The 8,278-nt window shown below is 30.1% G+C and overlaps 1 non-coding gene across 1 annotated transcript; it reads left to right on the top strand.

Annotated features, from left to right (window-relative positions):
• Positions 1-6,614: 6,614 nt before the first annotated feature.
• On the top strand, positions 6,615-6,687 carry TRNAF-GAA (transfer RNA phenylalanine (anticodon GAA)). The gene has a single exon. It is a non-coding gene; the product is annotated as a tRNA-Phe (tRNA).
• The last annotated feature ends 1,591 nt before the right edge of the window (positions 6,688-8,278 follow it).

Below are 8,278 nucleotides of genomic sequence, written 5' to 3'. Positions count from 1 at the left end.
TAAATCACAAAAGCTGGTTAAATTAAAGTTTGTAAATATAATAGTGTCAAAAGTCAAAGTATATATGTCAACTAAAAAAGAATGGAGTAATTAAGTAAATGATACGGAGTATGTAATTAACATTTAAAAAAAAAATCGTGTTTGTATGAGATTTTTGTCATACTAATATTAGGAGAATAATAGCTGTAAGATTATTTATGTTAGGATATGATTTGCTCATTAATATTGATATAATTCAGTGAATCATATACCTAAGATATTTATGATTTGCTAATAACATTGATATAGTTAGTGAATATTTTATTTAGGATTTTTTATGTTAGGTTATGATTTGCTAATCAATATTGATATAATACAGTGAATCATATCTTTAGGTTTATGGTAGTGAATTTTTATGAAGATCGATTGTTTTCTATCATTATGTTATATTAGGTTTTGTATAAATGTCTATCAATAAGTACTTTGTAATAGACAAGCTAAAGCTTTAAACATTAACCCTAAGCTCGTTATGGTATCAGAGCCATGTTAATGGTTGAGACTTTTAACGACATTACACAATATGGGCCAATAAATTTTATTTCACATGTGAAAGAAAGTGTTAAGCTAACCCACATGTGAGTTGATTGGAACCAATTGTTCAACACTTGATTAAAAAAAAAAAGAAAAAGGTGTTCAATAATAGTTTATAAGAGTAACGAGCTTGTCAATGTACACATCACATCTGTAAATATAAGAAAGTAAAACTTTTGATAAAAGTCTCGCGAGCATTGTACACCCAAGTGTATAATTAATAAACTAATGACAACGTAAGTATCACGATTAACGAGTTCGATGTCATAGCATAAGTATATTTTAGATTGTCTTTAACACGTGGTTTAAAGATGAGTCCATATTATAAAGCGCCGGTGAGAAGTAGGAAATAACGAAGGGTAATGCAATGCAATGAGCCAATGACATGTAAGTCAGAAAAGGTGGGCCGTTGGTTTGGGATATGGAGGATTGGTGGAGGGGGCCTTTTAAGAGTGAAAATCATGCCACCGACGCTCTAAGCAAGCTAAGTTGTTATTTAGTGGTCACTATTAGGAGGACATTCTTGTCAAAAACAATGAGAAAAGGAGAGTTTACTAGTAGTTCTTGTAATAAAACCATATTTAATTAGTTTATTTAATTTTATTTTAATTTATTAGGAACATCTAATTAATTCACATTAATGATGTTGCTTGGGCATTTTGGGGCTGACCTTGATGGTACGTATGCTTTTGTGGTATTGACCCTAATTCTAGGTTATTTGTGATACTTGCAAGATAAACTTTATGTCAACAGAGTGTCACTAGAAATAGAGCCTCCAACGTCTAAGTTAAAGAGCGTGTACGTAGATAATGGTGCTCTCACCGTGAAGAAAAATAAGTTCTTCTATTTTTATATTATATAGGGGTGTTTATTCTGTTTAATGTTTATGTACTAATTGTAAAAGTTTTGTAAAAATTTTGGGCTCATATATTTGGAATTTTATTGGTTGAAATGGTTAATTCATTTAGATTGCCTACTAAAATCAACGCATGTAATTTCCTTCAATAAATAATTAAAAAATTATAAATAATGAATTTAGAATCGTAAATGGTCTCTTTCATCAAATTATGGAATATCTCATTATGTTATTTTTACTTTTTCAAAAGAACTTTTAGCAATAATACAATATACTTGGCATGTGTTATATAGAATAATGTATAGTTTAATGACAATTGAAGCAATAATTTTCAAGTCCAAAGTTAAGTTGGACAATATAAGTGAGAGCTAATTAATTATTTGTAAAATGCCTTCTAAATTATGTAATACTCGTAATATAATACTTCGTATGTATTTAGGGCTTGTTCCCATTGACTAAACTGAACTGAATTTATTAGAGTGAACTGAAGTGAAATGAATAGTTTATGAGAGAAGGAAATTAGGAGCTGAACTGAACTGAACTTATTAAAGCTGAACTGAATTAAAAATAATATGATGAGAACAGGGTCTATACCACGTAAAAAAAAAATTCTACTGCTTGCCTTTTTAAAATTTACAGTATTTCTCCTCATCTGGGCAAATTTATAGGTGCATATGTGTAATTGATTACTTCAAAACTATCAAAAAAGTGCGCAAAATATTCTTATATGGATGACTAAAAGTTTATTATTACCCCCTAATAATACAAAACAAGTAATTCTACGAGTAGATCTGTAACTCTATAGTGATGTATTTATTCCCTTGATGTGCCTACTTCTTAAAAGAAAAAAAGTTCAATATTAACAACTAGGGGTGTCAATCGGGTTTTCGGTTCAATTTTGGATTCGATTTATCGGTTTTCAGTTTGTAACGGGTTGGTTTTTTAACGGGTTGGAATTATTAACGGGTCAGTTCGGGTCGGTTTTAAATAATTCCGGATCAGTTCGGTTTGGTTTATTTTTATTACTGTTTCTTTTCGGGTCGGATTCTAATCGGGTCGGGTTATAATTGGTTCGGGTCATAATCGGTTCGGGTTAAATTCGGTCGGTTTAAAAACAGGGTTTGTCAGTTTAAAGTGGGTTTTGGGTCAACACAAATCGGGTCGTAATCGGGTCGGTTGTAATTAGGTCGGGTTGTAATCGGTGCGAGTTGAACTTAGTCGGTTTGACAACTAGTTTTGCCAGTTTTAAACGGGTTTCGTTAACGTATATCGTCTAGTATATCCTCAATATTCTTTAATTAGTTATTCCACTAGATCATACGGAGTATTAATTAGTTGTTTAACTTTAATGATTTTAAGGATCAAATAATAATACCAAATCTAGAGTTAGCTTTTGATTTAGATTTTTAATTTTTTTAATACAATTTAGTGTTCCATAAGCCATTACTCGTTAGAGGACGATAATATTGTAGCATAAGAGTTTCAATGACATTTCCAAACCTTTTCAGTATAAATACTTTATAATTCAAATTGAACCCTTTTGTTTTACTATTGATAAAATATACCAAAAAAAAAGAAAAAAAAAATTCTACGGTCATAACGGGTTATGAACTTAGGATTATAAACGGTTCAATTATAACCGATTACGGGTTGTAAACGATTCGATGGTAACTTGTTACGGGTTATAAACAGTTCAATCCTAACCAGTTACGGGTTGTAAACGATTTGGGTTTATCGGGTTTTTGTCGGGTTTAAACGGTTTCGGTTGACAATGGGTCAGGTTGCTATCGGGTTCAAAAGTACTCGGTTCGGGTTGTACTCGGTTTCGGGTTGTATCAGTTCAGCTTGATATCGGGTACGGTTCATTAACAGTTCTCAAACATTCGGATCGGTTCAGTTTCAGGTTTAAAAAAATCGGGTAGGGTCGGTTTACGGTTTTAAAATAACAGGTTGTTAGCGGTTCGGTTCCTTTTCGGAACAGTTCAAAACGGTTCGGATTCACCAGTTCGGGTCGGTTTTTGACAGCTCTATTAACAACATAAAAACCAAAAATCCATTTTAGCTTTTTGATTGGCTCATTAAAAACAAGAAGACAGATGGAATAGGAATAGGAATAGGAATAGGAATTGGAACAAAGAAGGGACTTTTACAGGAAAGGTAAAGGTATTGGCTACATCTATGCCTCTATTGCCCAATTTATTAACATGTATTTTCTTTTAGCGTATACAACCTCCATTTTATAATGTTTTTAGCATATTATGTCGTCTATTGTATTAGGCTTTAGTATTTATGTTTGGCTTGTATTATCTATTGTTTAGCCTTGTAATTAATTTATCCCATATGTATTATTATTGCTAGGTTGTATATGACACTGCTCTTACTATGAACATACCAAGGCATTTTCATTCCCTACTCATGTCATCATATATAGCAGATTAACCTGAGCCATTATCAACAGCCCGATAGAATTGTGATTAAGGGCCGCTTAACCTCATGTTAGAGGGAAAAGGATTGAAGCTCGTGACATATCTAGATTACAAGATTAAAGGTGCTTCATATGTGAGAGAAGTGTTAGGTAAATACTCCACATGTGAATTGGGGTTAGTTGTCCTACATACATGAAAATTGAAGGAAAATAACTAATAATATAGTAGACTACTCCACTACTTCACTTATCACCAATTAGTTTTAGAATGAAACCTTACTAAGCTTATATGTAGTCACACTATTTTCTGGCATGAGCCTTGTACTTGGGCCGAGTTTATCTAGTTAAAAAAAAATGAAACACTATCCTTAATCAATTTCTTATAGGAACCGTAAAAGAGGAGTATTTTATATATAGAAAAAGAAAAAGAAAAAAACTACTCCGTATTACACTATTACCTAATGGCCCAAACACCTAATAATGACCCTCCATATATCTTATTCAACTCATTTTTTTTACAAATTACTATCAATTATAAATATAGTCTATAATTTCAAAACTCTATGATGGTGAATAATAAACAAAAGCACAAGTAATTTTGTCCAAAAAATTGGCAACTGTAATTTTTATTTTAAGAAAAGACATATACATACACTCCTCAAGTTTGTTGTATACCTTTAATTTTCGTTTATCCTTTCAAAATAAGCAAGAATCATGTACGTTTATGCTGGCAATTATTCACGAAAAATAGACGTTCAATCTAGATGCACATGTAAAGACATGTGATAGCCATATAATTAAGACCCCCCTAGATTCATGGACATTTATATTATTAATTAATGACACATTGACACACTATTTCATTCATAATATACCAATAATATTTGACATGACTTTACATAATATTACATGTGAATGCATTTTGGTATATTTGTCAATGTTTAAGTGCACCACTAGAATTTTGGTTGTGAAATGTGACTACTCATTATTAATTTGTGTTTGTTTATCACTTCAAACTCAAATCATTAGCCCAATTACTTGGTTATTAAAAAAGAAGGTACCATTACTTTGGATTATAAATAGTATTATATATAATCATAATTGTGGTCTTATCAAGTTCATTTAATCATTTGAAATCTAGAAACAACTTTCAATTTGCAATAACATGTTACCTATTACACTTAACGTGTTTTAAAGGTATCTATTTTCATTGCTTCACAAAGAATACTACAAAAGTTTAGGCTGGTCCATTATTGTTTGATTAGGAAAATGACTATTTTGAGGAATCTACTCATCATTTTTGGGTGGGCAGTGTCTTTTGGGGGAGGAATATTGGAGAAAGGTCAATTAAAGCCCCAAAAAACAACGAACTAGAAGTATGTATGTAGAGCGATGGTGATGAACTACCTATATAATAGAACAATTTAACTTCGTTTCGATCCTAAATAAAAAACTATAATTTTAAGATGGGTACACCCTCAAATAATAAAGTTTACTTTTTAAATTTCATACAAAGTTAACTTGTATTCATATATTTGATTTTTGACTGAATAATATAACATGTCAAACTAATATATATCGTCTTATCATTTGAACCGAAATACATTATTTGAGACCTGATTTGACCTGATTCGATAACACGAAACTTGATTGGAAACCCAATATAACTCGAATCGAAACAAAATTTAACCTGAAAAAGAAATTCACCCAATATTGACCCAACAACTAAAATTAATTGATCAACCAACACTAACCTGAATCGAAATGAACCGAAATTAATTTATTTTCTTAAATTCAAAAGATTAAAATGTGTCGGATTTATTCTATATTCCCTCTATACTAAATATATATATAATAAACAAATAATATTTCTCAAAATAAATAAATAAATAAATAAACAAATAATAATATTCATACTTCGTATTAATTTTTTTAAACCATCCTTCATCTTAACTCAAGAAAAGCTTATTCCTAATTGAGCAAATTAAGTAAGAAAAAAAAACACAAAAATAAAAAATGCATATGTTATACACTTATACGTACTCTGTAGGGCATGTTCGGCAAAATATAGCTGTGAAGGTAGCTGTAGCTGTGTAGGTAGCTGTGAGATGTGTAGGTAGTTGTTAGCTGTCAACAAGCTGTTAGATGTGAAGATAAATAATTTAGATATGAGTGTTCGGCAAGTAGCAATTGATTATCTGTTACATATAAAAATCAACATTTTATTTTCAAAGATATAGATTAAATTTTCAATAGCTATCTCCAATTTCAAAAGCTAATCTTTCTAACTTTTCATAAAAGCTACCTCCATCACTAAAAGCTACCCTAACAACTACTTTGCCAAACACTCACATTTTTTGTCAAGTAGTGATTTGACTTGGTCAAACCACTAAAAGCTACCTAAAAGCTACTCAAAAGCTAATGCCGAACACGCCCGTAATCTATATGATATGTTGTGACCGGATTGAATTATTGTATATCACCAAAAAAAAAAAACAAAAAAAAAGGCTTAAAAACAATAGAAAAGAAAAAAAGAAAAAAAAAAGGAGTAATTCATAAGTATTCAGTATAAAATTACTGGGACAAGTAGATTAATCATCGGAGTGTATTTGTATAATTGTATGTGTGTCTCTTTTTGGTAATAATCAGACAGTGAATTTGACTGACCAAAGAGACCAGAAAAATTGGGGTCCACAAGAATAGGATTAAAATTTAACATATTATAAAGTATATATCACACAAAATACAATGCTAATAATAATTGCGGGGATAGCTCAGTTGGGAGAGCGTCAGACTGAAGATCTGAAGGTCGCGTGTTCGATCCACGCTCACCGCAATTTTTTCATGTTACCTCTTTTTTTTCCCTTTTTCTTTTGGGCTAAACTTTTACGGAGTAGCGTTTAAATAAACATGCTATGGAACTAGATGAGACTTATTCTTATATTCTTAGAAAATGCATATACAATCAAAAAGCCCAATATAGCGTCCAAATTGAGAATTTGAGATAGGTTTTGGCAAACGCAAGTTATTTTTCTAATGTGCAAAATTGATTTAGGGTTTGTTTGGTAGTACTGTTTTTTTTTTTAAGTCAAATTTATTAATCATGATATTTTTGAAAAATGACAACAGAAAAGTGGAAATACCTTTTTCTTATTTCTCATTTTTGGTTTTTTGTGTTTTTAAAAAAAGAAAAGAAAAAAAAAATAATGCCAAACAAGCCCCTAACTATTCCATTATATTTTCATGCATAAAACAATTGCAATGCGATTTATGTGCGGCTGATCAAACTATATAGCCGCTTATAAAAGAATAAAATAACCTCTATTACATTGATCGAGTAACCCCTGTAATATTAGCCAAATAATCTCTATAACACTGGTCGAGCGACCTGTATATATATTTCAGGTTAATTTTACAAAACAAAATGTTATAAATGTATGTTAGAGTAATTTTGATCATTATATTCTTGTATAATATCATAAAAATCATTCATGCAATAAAGTATTCAAGACATTGTCTAAATTTATAATTAGTTAATAACCAAAAATTGAAATAAATGACTAAAGAGGTAAGAAATCACTAAATAACCATTTTCTAGTGTCCTAAAACACTTGATTTGTGTTTGTAAGTGTTCAATATTTGTGTACATAAAAGGTAAAAATCATAATGAATACGATTTTCAACCTAGGCAACACACATTTTTTTAAAAAAATTATCATAATTTAACATGCTCTACTTTCTCCTTTCAAAATATTTACAACAGCTCAATCAGTAGATTTGCTAATGCACATACAATGTTGCATCTTGGCCATTTATATGTTACTACATACGTAGTATTAGTAAAAATTAGAAAAGATTTATATTATATATGAAGATGTACATCTATTAACTTTTTACATGAATACTACCTTTGTTCCATAATAATTGACGTTCTTTGACTTTTATTAAAACTTTGATCATCTTTTTTTGCAATTATATAAAATATAGTGATAGTAACTAATATATTATTGATTTACTAAAAAAATCAAAGCGTGTTTTTTTGGGTATAGAGAGAGCCACAAGAGCAGAGAGTGTGTAGAGAAGGAATTTGATCACAAGTATTGAATACCAATTATCAGGATTAGACTTTTACCAACTATACTAGTTGTCATCCAAAATAGTGTCAATAGTTATGGAACGAAGGAAGTAGTATATATATATATTTATAAAAGTATAGTCAATTTTTTTATTTATCATTTGAGTAGTTTAAAATCAAAGGAAAATTTGTTAAAAAAAACCTTTTGCACCATTTTGCGAAAAAAAACCTTTCAAAAGTTTTTAGGTTAAAAAAAAAACCACCACGTTCATTTTTTTTACGAGAGGAAACCTATTTTCTTAATTATCCTCTAATTAACTAAATTAGACTCTAATTTTCTCCCATTTCTTCT

Source organism: Chenopodium album, chromosome 18 (genome assembly GCF_948465745.1).
Source record: "Chenopodium album chromosome 18, dcCheAlbu1.1, whole genome shotgun sequence".
In the NCBI taxonomy this organism is placed as follows: domain Eukaryota; kingdom Viridiplantae; phylum Streptophyta; class Magnoliopsida; order Caryophyllales; family Amaranthaceae; genus Chenopodium; species Chenopodium album.
This window is presented reverse-complemented; position numbering and strand designations above follow the sequence as displayed.